Below are 17,602 nucleotides of genomic sequence, written 5' to 3' on the forward strand. Positions count from 1 at the left end.
CTATACTCAGCATTTATGGTCACAGAAAGATAAAGAAGCTATTCTGAGTTAGTATTTAATTAGAAAGTGAGTATCTCTCAACAAGCTGCAGTGTCTAATCTGAAAATAAGTTTGTGATTCTTTGATCCTTCCCTTGCCTCAAATATGCTAATTTTCCAGTTCTGAGTGTATTATCTTTTGTTTAAGTGACAAATGTATTAAAAGTGTCACATTTATCCCTTAGAAACAATATGCTAATGCTCTCCCAGAGTACTCTTGTTCCTACCTAAATGCTAATATCTATCTCAGTGTACCGATAATTTATCAGTTCCCATTATTCTGCTGCGACTGCATTGTTCAAGGGCAGGGTGAATCTTATTTATCAATGTCTGTACCACCATTTATTATGTGCTCAATATATACTCAAAGAATAAAACATTTATCTATGCATCATCTATATTTGTATATATCTACAACTATATGTAACTTGTACATAATATATATCTGTATCTAATTGATATCTATCTATATCTACTTTTTTTTTGCTGTTAAGTAAAAGAACCAGTCCTGCCTGGGTCTGACTTTAACTTTTTCACTTTGCAGGTCTGTGAACCTAGACATACTGCTTAGTATCTCCAAGCTTCAATTTTTCTCCTGTATAGAATGGCACCATAGAGTATTTACTAACAGAATCATTATGAGCACTAAATTGAGCATAGACAAAGCATTTGGAAGAGCGCTTGACACTTAGGAGATGGCCCAACAAATGTTAGGTCTTTGTTGCATCACTTCCTCTGTTACTGTCTCCTCACAGAGCTTCCGATGCTTAAGGCCAACCAGAGCAGGAAGAAGGTATAATTGTACCTTTAGAAGAGGTAGAAATTCCGTTTACATTACACAGGAAGCAAAACTTTACGAAATAAATAATAGTTGTTAGGGCTTGTTGGAAATATTTTTAAAACTACGTAGGTGTGAATTCACTGCTTTAAATCACCTTCAAGTAATTCAGGAGCATCACTTCTATACATATAATTGATATGCTAATTATAAATGGTCATTAGTTATTCATGCACAACTCTTCCTCTCAGCCCTATCTCAGTGTATCACTTTGATAAGAAAAGAACCTCTGTGCAGGAGATTCACTGATAGGAGCACACATAATGTGAAGGGTTTGAGAGAGGAAAACAATCAAATAATTGAACACTAGAAAAGAGCAAGGAAGTTAATAGGGAAAATGCATATAATGGCACACATTTTTATCCTGTGAGAATAGTTATAAATATCAAAATTTTTGAACCACAAAATACAGGATATTAACAGTATGTCTAGTGGGCAGAAAACTTAAACAAAAGCTTCAGCATAAAACGAGGGCCAGAAATCAGATGTTTACAATTCTAACATTTGGTGGATCTCGGCCCATCTTTCAGATCTGGGGACTAAAGTTAGAAACAAATGCACCTACTAGATCCCACTGTAACACTTTATAGCACCTCTGCTCAGTCCTTGACATTCGGGCACCAAAGGAAGAAAACTATTTTCCATGGTTGTTGGGATAAACACTGACCTCACTGCATACACATGTGTATGTACAGACAGTCATCTTCAAGAGTACAAACCTGGGCTTTAGATCTTTGAAAATGGAACAAAACTGCATGTAAAAAGGTTCCTAGAAAATGAGATATTTAAATCAGTGTGCTGATTTTGGAGTAGTAGGTTTCCAGGAGGCAGTTAAGATTACAGGGAACTCTTCACGAACAATGACTCACAGTGATCTGTGTTTCTGAGATGCATGCTGTGCCACCCCTGCACTCCCAATGCACGGCACTCTGCGACAGAGAACCCCCAAGGAACCTCTTGCAAATGCTCCTAATCTCACACGATGCCCGATTCTCGGTATTTGCTTCCAAGCTGCACCTCCTCCCCTAATAGCCACAAAGAGCTCTCTCGTCAATACTGAACACTATTACAGCTCAATACATTTTAGGCACTACAATTGGTATCACTGTTTAATCTAACTCCCAACCCCTTGGCAGAGCCAGGGCAACGGAACAACAAGGTTAGGGAGTGAGATCAGGAAGATCTGGGACAAATTCCTAATTAATCCCTGTCACCTTTAGAAAGCATCTTCTCCTCTTTGTGCCTTGATTCCCACATTGCAGCTGTTCAGGTTTTAACACCAAAAATGCCTTAGTCCTAGGTAAGGTGGGATAGTTGGTCATTCATTAAGACCTAGGAAGATGTAAAGAGGAAGAGTGCATAGTTATGCCTGGCACATGACATTTCTTCAATAGTTTTTTTTTTTTCCTTTAAATCAACAGTCCTTGTGGAGTTTGAACTTTCAGTAGATGTGATGGTAAGTGCTTTTTCAGAGAGAATGAGGCACTGAACACCACAGGGCAGCATGAGGAAGGGGATGGGAAGGCAAGATTCGAATTAAGAGAAAGATCTGAAGAGTACATTTCAGGCACTCAGGTCACTTTTGCTCACTCATTAATTCTGCCAAGATGCTAAAGGCGGATCTAGTCCAAAGGGGCATTAGCTTTGGCTTCTGCAGAATCTTTAGGATGATCCTGACCAGTGCTAAATGGCTTTGCTAGTTAAGCAGTGCTCAGTTCAGAGAGGGACTGTTAAGTACTTATGAAACAGTGATGCATGCCTATGCATTACACGTTGACTAAGTTCCTTCAGCACCAAGGCTCAACCTTCAAATAGCCTCTACTGCTTTTTATCACAGGTAGGTGGTTTTTTAGTGGGGACAAGGCTGAAGCTGGAGAGTTCTATGAGGGATTCTGCAACCTAGAAAAGGCTTACTTTATAGAAAGTTTTTAGAAAACCCTTCTAACGTAAGTAAGGCATAAATCATTCTTTCTCCTCTCCCAAGATGACAACATGTACTATATGACAATAACATGTAGGAGCCTGCCAAGCAAAATAGTTCTATTTTCTTTTTTCCTTCAGAATCTTACACTGCCAGTATCACAGAGTTTATGGGTGTCTAGAGGATGTCAGAAGAAAAAAAAAAAAGAAACTAGATTTCTGAAATTTTTCAACCAAACCCTTCAAAAGATATCCTTTAACACCTAACCTGTTTTCAGATTCTAGAATCTCAAGTAACTAATATAAAGTACAAGGGAAAAATACAGCAAATCTAGGCAGAAGTTCTCTGGGCCTGGGATAGTCAAGTGGATCTGTTGTGAAGTATAGAACAGCATGGACATTTCTGTCACTGTGTACTATGAATAATAAAACACTAGTAACAGCTATAACAATTTAACTATAGAGATTCAGTATTACAGCTCTCCTTGCAGGAGAAGATATGAAAATTTAAACTACAGGATGTTTCCTGGTTTCTGTCCAATATCTCTCAGCTCTACATATAAATGTCTTTTCCAAGTAAATGCAGAATATTTCTTGCATTTGTCACCAGCAATTTATAATAAGAGTGCTTTGCTTCTTTTTAATGTTCTAACTGGCTCAAACTTCCAAGGATTCTTCCTACCATGCTCTGGAGCTCTGGTTATCACTAGTCCTGTGGACAACCAAGCTAGCCACCCTGAGGACATCTTTAACTCTTTCCCCAACCTGTGTCTAACTAACCACCAACAATGGTTGATATTACTTCCCATTGTGACTCACTCTCTCCTCCTCTTTATTTCCGAAAATATTTACTTTCAGTGATATTATTTTTAATAATCCTCCAGACTGTCTCTTGTCTAAATTCTTCTCCAGACTCCAGTTTGAGTCAGTTGGTCTCTGGATACCTTTGCTTAAAATCTATAGCCCAGCTCTGGCAGGTAGTCTTGGAGAGAAGGGTCCAGGCTACATTAATTGTTCTTCCTCAATATCTAGCGTAGTGCCAGTACTCACCCAATGTTTGTATAACTAATATGGAGAGAACTGGGTTTGAAGCTGATGCCCAAAGACTACAGCTTTCAGAAAGTTAATTTGTTTCCCTGCCCTCAGTTCCCACATATGCAAAACAATATTAATAACATCTACTTTGCAGAAGTCACTTAGGATTTAATGAACTACCCATGTACTGTACTAATAATCATGGCCCATACAATGTGCCCAATAAACATCAGTACCCTTACCCCATGGACATTTTCCCATTTTGGAGAAATGAAAATTAAAATGTTTGAACATGCAGAAATCTTTCCAGGAACAAAGTTCAAGTCCAACCATTTCCTGATATTAATCTTCCATACAGAAACAACACATGCTTATTCTACCATGTATTTTTAAGTTTTCATAATCTTAGGTTTATTCCTTTAGCCTACAATGTCCTTTCCACCCTCTTTTTTGTAACTCCCCACCATCACTGAGGTTCAACCTAATAACATTTTTCTTGTGTCACTTCTTGCTTAAAATAGAAGGCGAACACCTTATAAGGACTGTAAGGACTTCCACTTCCCCTGCTCAGGTAGCCTCTCCCACTACATTTCCAAGACTCCTCCTGACATTCAGGAAGAGATTTTTCTTATTCTGAGATTCTCCTTTTTCTGTAGCACATGTCAAGTTCTTTCCTGCTGAAATTTCACACGATTAGGTCCTTCCCAAAAGGTTTTCAGCTAAAAGTTGTGATTATCACTGTTAGGGAGATGGAGATCAAATCCTAGAGCAGGATAAAAATTATTCACTTGATGATAGAAAAATGATAATGTATTTCCAAGAGGTGAAATTTATATCTTCATACAGTATGAATGTATAAATTGGTGTAGGATTTTCGGGAGTCATTTGGTAGTATCTATTTAAAGTAAATATTTCCATATCTTCATAACCTGGCCTGCTTCAGATCAATATCCACACTAGAAGAAGAATAGTTATTCATATAAATGAAGTTTTTTATTTAACCAGTGCTCTCACAATAGAAAAATAGGACAAAACCCCAAATGAGTAACAAAATAAATGTCCTTCAGTTGGAGGTACCCACACATGATGGATTATAATCTTTTCCTTTTCTTTCTCTTTCTTTCTTTCTTTCTTTCTTTCTTTCTTTCTTTCTTTCTTTCTTTCTTTCTTTCTTTCTTTCAACACTTTCATTTTTTTTGAGATGGGGTTCACTAAATCGCTAAATTGCCTGGCTTGGCTGGAACTTGTGATCCTCCTACCTTAGGCTCCCAGAGGGCTGAGATTATAAGCATACAGCACCACAACCATCTACCAAGTCAAGATTTGAAAGACAGTTCTAACCAGAAAACCACATCATAGACTAAGTATACATGAAAATATGAGTGTACTCGAAAACTTTCTTATTATGATAGTCAACAGTCACTGAGTGTTTACCATTAGACACTATTCTAAGTGCTTCAAATGTACCAAAATAGTTACTGTTCATAAGAACACTGTGAAGTATGTAGTATTATCATCCCTGTTGAATAAATGAGGATGCTGAGCTATTAAAAAGTTAATTTTTCAGGACTATATCTTTAATACATAACAAACCTGTTTCCAGAGCCTGACCTCTTAGTCATAGCTCTGCAGTGTCTCAAATGTTTGTACTTAAAAATATATGAATAAGTGAATAATTGTGTGTGTGGGGTGTGCCTGAGTATGTGTGTGTGTACTGGGAAGGCAAAGAAGAATGTCTGGATGAATATCCATTATGATGGTATTTCTGCATTGGGGTAGAAGAGGGACCTAGATGGAACAAGGAAATGGTTAGAAGGACTTGTTTTTATCTAATTTTAGTCTTTTCAATTCAGTTATTTGAAAATTTTATACAGACTCACGTCACATATTTATTATACACTCACTCTATGTATATTAATATTGGAACCCAGTATTATTGTGAGAAAAATGAGAGGGTAGGTCATCATATAATAAACTGAGGAAGATAGGAAACTCATTAATTTTGTTGGAAAATGCCTTGAGGTATTGCTTTGAAGTAATTAGAACCAAAAGAAAAAAATTATCACCTTAATTGCCTAGGTAATTCAGGAAAAATGAAGGGATTTTAACTGAATTAGTTCAGAATTAGGGTACAGAATTGTGGTCTGTGAGACTTTCAAAATGCTAGTTATAATGGAATAGAAAGAAGATTCTATTTGCACAATCACAACTACACGTTTTTTCTCCTACTAACATTAATTTGTGAAATTCAACATTTTCCCCTCCATTTCCTCTCAGTTTTTTATTTATTTGCACCATCATATCAGTTAAGTGGCCTGGCAGGTCATTCATATTTCTGTGTGAGTGCTATAAATCCATGTTTTCAGGGAATAATGTTTGAGTGAGAAATGGTGAGGAAGGAATATGAAATACTTTATGTTTTAACATCTGTTTTTTCATCTAATGGCTCCTATGTTGAAAAGTGATTTCAATCTTTAAAGATGTGAGACCCCAGAGAGAGTTACAAATCAACTGACCCAGGGGTTTTTCTGAAAATTAAATGAGTTGGCTTTAAATTTCTTTTTTAGTGCAATTAATATGATCCTCTCCTCTCTACTTTCCCAAATAACATGGTGGTGTACTAAAGAAACATTGCTAGTCCCCACATAACAGATTCATAATGTGATCTGTTCCTTCTCTCACTAAACAAAAAATTATTTCCAAGCTTGGTTGTCCTGCCTTTAACTCTGGCCCCTTCTAATCTACTCTTCCTAATGTAATTACAGTATTGCATTTCAAAAATGCAAATTTGACCATGTAACTTTCCTGTTTAAAATTAATGTGTCCTCATTTTGCTCAGATACTACCCAATGTCTTCAGCCTGGGATGCTTCACCCTTTATATCTGCCATCTTTGAACACTTTTTAGCCTTAAGTAGTAATGTTCAAGGCCTGAAACAGAACTTTCCATTTTTTCTAGTGTTTGGCTTCTTACATGTGTTATTCTCTCTCATCTTCCTCACTGCCTTTCACTTACTCAACACTCTGTCTGCTGGCGATGGAGAAACCATCTCTGCCCAGCTACACCTCCCACTACCATGCTCTTCTTAGATGCTACTTCTTTAGCCTCTTATGAAATTGCATCCTTACCATTATTTATAAAATAACCTACAGTGCAAAGGTGAGATGTCCCCTACCTATTTCTTCTCTGTACCTTTAGATGAGATCAGAGATAGTATCCTTAGTTTGTATTTCACTGGTGACTAGGACAATGCCAGGCATAGTAACATTTTGGCCAATGAATGAATAAACATCTAAGTTTTATGGATGGGATAATGTTCATCAATGATTTTAAATCTTATCTATGTTGTCAATTTTCTGTAAAAAAATGTAATGGTGTATTTAAACCATGGCTCCTGCCTTAATGACAAACTAGTAACAATGATGAAAACTAGTATTTAGTATTTACTATGCATTCATAAAGTGTTATGACATTTTAACACTAAAAGAAAAACAACTAAGAAGTCATTATCATCTCTTAGTAATTAGGAAACTAAGATTCAGAGAAGTTAGCAAATTATACATCAGACTCTATGGATTACATTGAGATAGTCTGTACCTTATATGGATTGAATGAGAATTAAATGCCCCACTGTATTTGAGATAGGAGATTAGGGCATGGCAATGAGAAGTATGGGTGACCTGTTACTTAGAAGATCCTGGACACATGTGCAGAACAATTCTCAAAGCCCTGCATGTGGACTTCATGCAAGAACTCCAGCAGGTTTTCAATAGGATGACCCAGACCTGACGTCAGCCTAAAACATAGGGTCCCAACACTGCCTCTCAGAAACTGTATGTAGAAATTCTCAGTTTCCTCAAGATTTGGACAGCATAAAGGACATACCAACACCAAGAAGAGCTTCCTAGCATGGCTTTTCCTTGCCATAGCCTGCCCTACTTTCCTCAAGTGTTCTTTTATCATGGTTTTTCCTCTTTTACTAGGTCCGAGCTTGCCCTGCCTATCCACTTTCGCCTCCATTCTTCACTTTATTTTCTCGAATGAACTTGGTCACTGTTGTTTTGCTCGTTTTGTTCAATTCTTTGTTTGAGCCAAGAAAAACCTGGAATCTAACTCCAGTGAGAGGGAAGTAACCCCGAACCCAGTAACGTTTAGCTGGTGAGCCACTTTTAGAAGCAGGCAACTTGGTATGACATTTAGAGTGGTGCAAATGCCTGGTCAGGGCCCTAAGAAAAGCAGCTTCTTATTACTCTTGTTGCTAATATTGTTACTACACCTGAGGCTGCCTGATTTATTTCAAAGCTTGAAGTCTAGGGCTTTTTAAATTACCAATTACATATCGTGACAAATATATAGAGTAGAAATTACACTTCTTCCTCCTTTTTTTAAAAAAAATTAACAAAATACAACTGTTTGCCACAGTCCTGTGCAATAGTGCGGAAGTCCTTTTGCAGTCTGGTGTGCATGCCGTACGATCAAGACAGCTTTGCCACCTTCTTTGGTTTCCTACAAGCATATAGGAAATACAGTGAATTTCCTCTGAAATGTCCAATCTGTATTTACATACCTTGTCAGTGTTTTGCTGTTGGTTTTCTAAAACTAGCAGATTAATAAATCTTTTTCAAATCTAAAAAAAAGAATAAAACAAAAGAGCTAATAAAATGCACCTGTCCTCTGCTTCATTCCAGTTTCACTGGCTTCCTGTTGTTTTCCCAACACACCGATGCTCTTTCACCTCACAGACTCGGTGCTAATCTTGCCACTGGATGGAATGTTCTTCCTTAGACATCAGTGTGCCTCAATTTCATGTCCTTTGATGGTCTAGAAAACGGAGGCTGCTCTGATCACAGTACGGCTGTTGGGGTTAGGGTGGACTTTTTCTTTTTAACTTCTAAAGCTTTATTAAAGTGAGGCAGCAAGAAAAGTAGGCAAGAATTCTACCTACAATTACCCAGAAGGTCAAAGAGAAAACCAGTTGCATCTGTCCTGGGTGACCACTCTCCAAGGAAAGAGGCCATGGGGCCACCTGGTCTCTGCGTTTCCTTCTGTAGGCCTTCATCTCTTCTTCAGTGGGCTCCAGAGTTTCATGCAAGGTATTATAAGATCGCTTCCTCTCATCAATCTGCATAATTTCCTTGACTTGAAGAAGGCGGGCTTCCTTGGCATTCAATGCCTTTTTCAATTTTTCATGTTTCTTTTCTTCATCATTACTCTCTGAGCTGCGCTTTCAGTGCTTTTTCTTCTTCTTCTTTTTCTCCTCTTTTAATTTTTCTTGGTGCAGCTCCATGAGGATTTGAGGTTTCTTTCATAGATGCTTCTCCAGTTATATCATCTGTAATACAGTCCTCTGAATTAACAATCTCTTTCCCAGCTTCCCCTGCACAACAAGAATACTTGAAAATGAGTGGCAGCATGTGCATCCCCATCTACCTTCTTTCCAGTCGGATCCCCAGATATGTGTGTGATTGCTGATCTTCACCTCTTCCTCAAACTTGGAGCAGGCTGCTGCCTGTCTTTTCATGATTGGGCCCTATTCTTCAGTACTCCGCCTAGTCTTCAGTCTGGGCTGAGAGCAATTCAACTGGAGGTGCATCCAAGTGTTCTTGGCCACTATACTTTTCTAGGATACTCTCTTTCTGCTGTTCCTCAAAATCTTTTTTGACTGTGAAGGACTTCTATGGGAGCTCTAGTTCTGTAGGATCTGCCTGCAGATGGACTTCAGATCCTCTGTCATGGGCTTCTCAGGCAAACAACTGTGTCTGAGCCACTGAAATAGTGTCTCCTGTGCATCTAATGACGATCTCTCCTGCGTAACTTACTTCTGGATTCTTCCCTGCATTGGCAAATGGGTTCTCTCTCATCACTCTAGTTTTTAGATCATCATAGGCAGAACTTGGATCCAAATTTCTCAAATATTTTACAATATCTTCTTCAGTCCTGAGATTCTGGACAGTGATTCACCTCTTGGAGTCAAAAATCCTGTCCAGACATGTCAGTGTCATCTGCATACTTACCTTCACCCTCATTGTCACTGTTATCGTTTTCCATCTGAAAGTTTGGTTCCCTTTTTCCCCATTGGTGTTTTGAAGAGTTAGCTTGTTCTACTAATTTTCCTGAAGATAATTCTTCTTGGCATTTTTCGGGCTCTCTATGTTCGTTTTTCCAGATCAACTTTGGCATACTCTTCCACAATTTTCTTCTGTTCTGGATTACAGCCATTCCACTAATCTCTCTTCCCATTGTTGTCAAACATCAATCGAGACTGGACATATTCAGCTGGAACTATATTACTACCGGTAAATACCAACTCGCCCAGGTGTCTCAAAGCAGTCTTTCTTTTTGTGCATCATCCTCCCACAATTTTCCCATGCTCCTTTGCGGTATGAGTAGTTACAAAATTCTCTTTTACACCTCTCTTGTACCATTCTCTGGATGAGCTAAACTGCTTTGGCTTTTCTGGCTGTGGTCTCTGATGCTGCAAGGTAGATCTTTTTGATGGATCAGTATACGAGGGCACTGAAGAAATATACAGAGGAATATGAAAATTGGTGTCTTTTTCTTCTTCATCAACTTCTGCAGGAGCATTGCCCAATTTTCGTTGTTCTTCTCTTTCTTGTTTCTCCATTCTTCTCTAGTCATCTTCTTTGGTTCCTCCAAATTCATTCCTTTGGACCCTGACAGGGATGTAGCATAAACTGTATCTACAGCTGCTGCCAACATGATGACCCAGCTTCCTCTAGTTCAGCCTCCCCCACTCCAAAGTCAGTCAGTCAATGGCATATATCTACTTCTGGGTTTTCTGCCTTCTGCTGGCAACCACTGAGATGGCTAACTCAGGTGCACTCTAGGGTGGAGTTTTAAATTGACTGGGTTTGGGGTCTACCCCAGGGACTGGTGGAACACACTTCTAGGTGTGCCTGAGTCGGTCATGGAGCCACGGCCTTGGAGACAATGTATGGTCCCTCTCCCTTTCCTTTCTGGAATTGTTGCCCTTTTTAGCTTTCCTGTTGCCATATCCTTCTGCTAGGATGTTTCTGCTTTGTGCCAGCCAATCATGGACAGAAATCACAAGCAAATTAAAACCTCTCCTCCTTTGAATTGTGTGTGTGGAGTATTGTTCCTAAGTGAGGACAAAGGTGATTAATGCAAATAGCATGCTGTCCCTCCCTCTCCCCCAGCATTCTCTGTCCTCATTACACTGTACTGCTTGCTTTTATTCCCTGCAGAATTTATATGTCGGAGCATTACATATGCTTACTTACTCGTTTTGTTTATTGTCTCTTTGTCCTACTGTTATGTAAACTATACAAAGATAAGAATTCCTATGTTTTGTCACTAAAGAATCCTGACTTCCTAAAGCAATACAGTATAGATGTTTAGTACAGACTTGTTCAATGAATTAATGCATATTGAGATTATCCCTGGGCAGTGGTATGCAACTTTGAATAGCCACACAGTTACTCTAGATACAGGGTATTTGCTTATATTTTGTCTACTGGTTGTTCTACGTAAGAATACATGAGCAGTTAATCTGTTCGAGAAAGCAGATGAATGGGCTTGGAACAAGGCACATAACACAACAACGACAGATAAAGTGAAAAGTTTGACTCAAGGCTTCACAGTTCTATAAATAATTAACTGAAAAGCATCAGAGGGAAATTTTATGAGCATATTCAATTCATTTTATTCACAGAAAAATCAAACTAAAATGTTGCACATAATTAAATTTTCATTTTGTAAAAAAAAAGTATCAGAGGCCAGGCACAGTAAAAATGAGTGAACTTCAGAATGAAATATTCCAAACATGTGCAGATTTATAGCCAATAAAACTGGAGGGAAATATATTCTGAACACCTATAAATACTGACTCAAAAACCTGATGGGTGATCTGATAATATCGTGTAGGCTGCATTAGCCTGCCTGCCCATTTCATTTAATAAAGTGGAACCCATGTGAAACGGTGTGTCCACTGGGGTCCTAGGCTAATTAGTTGCAGCTAAACTGCTACGGCACAGGCAGTGCTACTTAAAGTTTCTTTTACATTGCTTAAGAGTGACTAGCAATGATTATTATTTAATTTGAATCTAAGAAATTTAAATAGATGATGGACATAACAAGAAGGGGAATTTCAGGATGAGCAGCTGTCCACCCTCTAGCCTAATAGCCTGCCTCATTTCAGATGCATTTGAAAAACGGAGAGCTTTCAGTTTCCTTGTGGATTCGAGTTACAGATTTGCCTGAGCGCTCAGAAGGATACTGTGTTTCCTAGATGTGGGCAGAAGAAAAAAAGTGGCAAGGCCTGGGCACATTTCTGATTATGATATATTGGTAAAATATTTCCACAAAGCGAAAGCTAAATGTAATTATGAGTAGTGCAGCCATTTCAACTTATGAGAATCTTAGCTTGGTGTTTCTAGGAGAATTAGATGAAAGTAAGCTCCTTTAGGGTATGATCTCTGTCTTCTCTAAACTGTTCCTTTCCAGTGCCAAGCATAGAATGTGCTTAATAAATGCCTGCGGCAATGTGACTGAGAACTTTAAAGTGATACCCTTATAATACGGCTTTCCTGTAGAGACAGATCAAATGACACATGTAATAATAGTGTAATAGTAGTGAGCTGTCAACTGCATTCCCTTTGTCACCCTGGCAAAGTAAGATCCACCTCTGTGTTCTCCTCACAGATCTCTTGATCTGGTGACAAGCTGTGGATGAGGTCTCTTCTCTACAATGGTAGTCATCTGTGGAATTAGCTATCCCCTAAGATTTGACAGAAGTCCATTCTGTTCACATGTATCATATCGTATACTCTGTATACATTTAAATTGTATGAATCCAGCTGCTGTTTGGTTTGCATCAGTTTTCCATGAAATTGGCTCTGCAGAAATCTTCCTGAGTTTCCTGGTTATTGTTTTTTGGTTTTTTTTTTTTTTTTTGGTACCGGGAATCGAACTCGGGACCCTATGCTTGCCAGGCAGGCACTTGTACCACTGAGCTATATCCCTGGTTCCTGAGTTTCCTAGCTGATCTCCTCAACTCCAGTTTCTCTTCCACTCCCCGTATCCCATGCCCAACTGCCAGCAAAACTTATCCAAATATGAATAAAGTCATACAATTTTGTCTGTTTTCTATCATCTTCAAATGATAAATCTTCACCCCTTATCAAGGGGTCAAGCCATAATCTTGACCCCTTATGGCTTATGGGGACTTCTGTGACATAGTTCCTACCCCTCTTTCCAATCCTACTCTTTAGCTAAAAACATTTTTTGTTTGCACATATGTTATCCACTCTGCCTGGAAGACCTCCGCCAACCTATTTACTCTGACATTTCCATTAGCGGTTAAAGAACTAACTGAAATTGTAATTGATCAGTACCACAAAGCATAAATCATGCCAGAATTTGACCAAGCCCAGAATTTAAAGACAAACATTGCATTTTCTTTTGACATGAAGGATACATACCTCAGCAAGAAAAGATGGATTGTTATTCTATTTACATTTTGCTTTTGTAAATTAAGACTTTGTCACGATAGGAAACATGAACTGTTATGGTTCATATCTACATTCCATCCCGAAAGCCTCATGTATTCATAGGTTAGAATTTTGGGAGGTAATTGTCTCCTGAGGGCATGATAATCAGCAGATTATTCCATTGATGAGTTTTATGGCTGGATGTGATGCTGGGAAGTGAAGCCTGGTTGGAGGAGGTGGATCAGTAAGTGTGTGGCCTGGAAGGCTCTATTTTCTCCCTCCTCCCCTCATCTCTGTCTACTTGTCACACCATGCCATGAACAGTTTCTCCTCTGCCATGCCCCTCTGCCATGCTACTCCACTTTAGATCCATCTGGCTATGGACTGAAATCCTACACAGTGTAACTCAAAAATAAAGGTTTTCTCTTTACAGCTGTGGGGGTCAGGTATTGTGTCTCAGCAACTGAGACAGAAGACTCCTCTGGGGGTTAAGGCTGCTTATAATTTAAACACATAGCAATACAATACTGCAGTGCTTTTGTGAAAACATCAAGTTGAATTTTTGCCAATGATATGTTTATCATTCTTTCTTCTACCTTAATTACTATTAGGGAAGACAGATAGGATAGACAGGTGTTGTTCTATCAGCTTTGCAGATGTATGGGGTTGAAATTTCCAATGACTTGTTCTTAATCAAGAAGTTGATGACAAAGATCCAATTGCCTCTGGGTTTACAGAATCCAGTAGGAAATTTTTACTGTCTCTCAAAGATAAAGAGAAAGAAGAGGGACTCACTCTAACTGGATGAGAGCTTAACTGTACATGCAGACAAAGTTATAAGACAGGAACAGTTACTGAGTATTTAAAAGGTATCCCGCATAATTGCTGAGACTGACATTTCTCTTCCTTAATCTTCAGATCAGCCCTGTGGAAATGAAACTACTATTTCTGCTTTACAGTAATAAAATTGAATTGTAAGGAGTAAAGGAACATATTATGGTTAGAGTATTCTTAAAACACTTGAGAACATCTAAGAACTTGTAGTTTAATAAATCTCCTTTGAAACATTGAAAACAACTGTTGAAAATAAAGTAAAACTTTCTAGTTTCCATTATAACTAATAATAGGATGAAATAAAATTGTCTCAAAGTTATTATTGGATGCTGGATTCCAGTGAAGTGATTATAGGGTATAGAAAAATTCAATATAGAAAAAAATACAATAAAATAGGGAAAATACATTTAAAAAAAATCTCAGAAGCTATCAGGTTTCAGAATTAATGTACCAGTTTGGGATTTCTATTGCACTTAAAATGGAATAAAAACTTTATGGATGCTACCTGTAAGACTTTGCTGTCTGGACTATGACCTTTCATTTTGACTAATTCTATGGTCTATGTCCCAGGCACCTTGATCTTTCAGCCACTCTGACACAGCAAATCACAGACTTCATATCTTGGTACCTTCACTTCAATTCTTTCTCTGGTAATGACTGACTCTTATTCTTAATCTGAGTTTAAATGTCACCCTTCAAAGAGACCTTTTCTGACACTCTTAAAATCAGCTTTGTTTTCTTCTTTTCCGCTGTAACACTTGTCACAGTGTTTAATTATGAGGCAGTGTTATATCCTGAAGAATAAATTTGTGTTCTTTATGTGCCTTACCCCCTGCTTTATTTATTTATTTTTTTAAAAAAAGGTCCCTGAGAGCTGAAAGCCTTTGGCTATAAGGCAGAAAGAGACTGTTTCCATATCAATTTTTTCCTCATCAAAGACTAGATACACCTGAGACAGGGGAAGAAGGAGGAGGTTGAAGCAATTGTTGATTAGTCTGAATTTAGAAGAACAAAATATCCAAAATGGGAGGAGAACAATTTGCATTACAAAGTCTAAAGTAGAATAGAAAATACTCAGCATATGCAGTCCTGAAAGTGAAAAACCCTCATGCTAATGGCTTACACATAGTTAGTCCTATTCCATGGCCCTAACAGTTGCAGACAAACTGGATTTATGATATTTACACACTGTAGAAAGCTCCCAAAGATATCAGATCCTATTTCTGAGACCTTGCAAATGTTAACTTTGTATAGAAATAGGGTCTTTTCAGGTATGATTAGGTTGGGGATCTTGAGATAAGTCTGCATTAACTCAGTGGGGCCTAAATACAAGCACAAATGTCCTTTTAATAGGGAGGTGGAGGGACATTTGGCAGAGAAGACAAGGTAATGTTACCATGGAGATGGAGATTGGAGTGCAGCAGCCACAAATCCACGAATTCCAGAAACCACCAGAAATTGGAAGAAATGGATTCTCTGTAGAGCTTCCAGACTAGCAAAGATAGCTCTGTTGACACCTTGGTTTTGGCCCAGCAAAATTAATTTGGGACTTTTAGTCCCTAGAAGTATGACAGAATAAATTTTGGTTGTTTATATCACACTAAATTTGTAGTAATTTGTTACAGCAGCTCTAGGAATCTAATACATACATAGAGTGAAAATCTTATTACTTTGTCCAATGTGCAACTGAACAGATCCATTGGGAGAATTCCCTTAGGGTAGCGCAAGTGGTAGATATATCATCACTGCTACACGTACATTTATGTGCATATATTTTTTAAATATCATTTAAAAAATTTTTATTATCATTTTTTAAAATTTTCTTACTCTCTGCCCAGCAGAAAGTCCCACTAGGGTTAATCCTTTCTTTTTATTCTTGGATTTCTACTCAGGGCTTAGCTCAGTAGCAGGCACATAATAATTGCTCTATAAATACTCACTGAGTAGATGAAAATATTATGGATGCACAATACTGAGCAAAACACAAGGAATAGTAGTGATGAAAGTAACCATGAGACAGACTGCACCAGGAACTAAACTCAGTACAGTAGTCAAATACTCATTCCCAGAAAACTACACAGAGATTTAGGCCAGTGAGACCCCCCCCACTTGGGATTTCTTGTTTCAATCTAGTGACTTGTCCTTTAAAACTGATGAAATGGGGGATGCATTCTGCCACGGACACCTTTCTGGACAGCTCTGTCAGTGTATGCTGGAAGCTCAAGTTGGTATAATAAAGTGTGAGAGCTGATGTACCTGGCACCATTATTATGGGCTGAAATTACGAGGTGAGAATGACGTAGTTCCAGCCTGTGGGCTATTGTTATCTGTTCCACTGAGCTGATGTATTTCTCTGTTCTGATTCTGAAGCTGAAAGATGTCTTACTGTGACGTAACTCAGAATGAAGGCGATCAGAACACTGCCTGCTCAGTGCTACAAAGTATCCTGCATGATGCTCCCTTGTTTGTGCTGCTCTGAAGTTAACTGGGATAAAGAGATGTAATGGAGGAGACCAGAACACTGCCTGCTCAGTGCTGCAAAGTATCCTGCATGATGCTCCTTTGTTTGTGCTGTTCTGAAGTCAACTGGGATAAAGGGACGTAATGGCAGTCTCTGAGCTCCTTCACAAATGTGGGCAGAAGTGTCACATGATGTTATCTTGAGAACAAAGATTTTTAGCACTTAATTGAAATTTCAGCTTATACTCTTATTTAATTGTAACCCAATTGTTTAATTCCCACACTTGGCTGCTGAGAAAGGTAGAGAATCTGCTAGCTGCTCCCAAGCAGAGATGAAGGGAGAATGGCTTTATTTGAGGCCTTTCAGCCTGGAATTAAAAGGGAATCCTCAAGCTAGGCCCCTCCTTATTTATATTATTCTGAATCTCCTATAAAGGGAGAGTGGTATTAACAGTGCTTGTACACCAGGGCTGCTCGTTGGACCCAGGGAGGACAGCTGTTCAGGTCTTGCTCTAGTGCCTGGTGCAAAGCAGAAAGATGGGTGAAACGAGTATGGAGCACTTCTAACATATTCAACCAAGCTCGGCACGTCTCCTCAGTCTTCTGATCGATTTGAATTAAAGGAAATGTTCATGAACTCTCTGCCTACCCCTATGTCTTCAAGATTTTTACCTACTTTCTCTTACAACAGATTTAGTGTTTCTGTTTTAATACTGAGATCTGTGATCCATTTTGACTTTAGCTTGGTGCATGGTGATAGATTTGTGTCTATTTTCAGTCTGTGGCAGGTGGCAAGCCAGTATTTCCAGTACCATTTATTAAAGAGGTTATCTTTCTTCCAGTGAGTTTATTTGGCCCCTTTGTCAAAGATTAGGTGGCTGAGTGTGTTAGCGATTGTGTCTGTTTCTTCCAGTCTGTTCCATTGACCCTCTGGTCTGTTTTTTAGCCTGTACCAGGTTGATTTTATTACAGTAGCTTTGTAGTATAATTTCAGGTCAGGGATTGTG

The 17,602-nt window shown here is 38.5% G+C and overlaps 1 protein-coding gene and 1 pseudogene across 4 annotated transcripts in view; both read right to left on the reverse strand.

The window, feature by feature from the left end:
* Lin7a (lin-7 homolog A (C. elegans)) overlaps window positions 1–17,602 on the reverse strand; it is a 145,715-nt gene that overhangs the window by 20,442 nt on the left and 107,671 nt on the right. The window lies entirely within an intron of this gene.
* LOC102022777 lies at window positions 8,505–10,570 on the reverse strand (annotated as a pseudogene).

The sequence above is a fragment of the Chinchilla lanigera genome, unplaced genomic scaffold (assembly GCF_000276665.1).
Source record: "Chinchilla lanigera isolate Chin_1 unplaced genomic scaffold, ChiLan1.0 scaffold00004, whole genome shotgun sequence".
Classification (NCBI taxonomy): domain Eukaryota; kingdom Metazoa; phylum Chordata; class Mammalia; order Rodentia; family Chinchillidae; genus Chinchilla; species Chinchilla lanigera.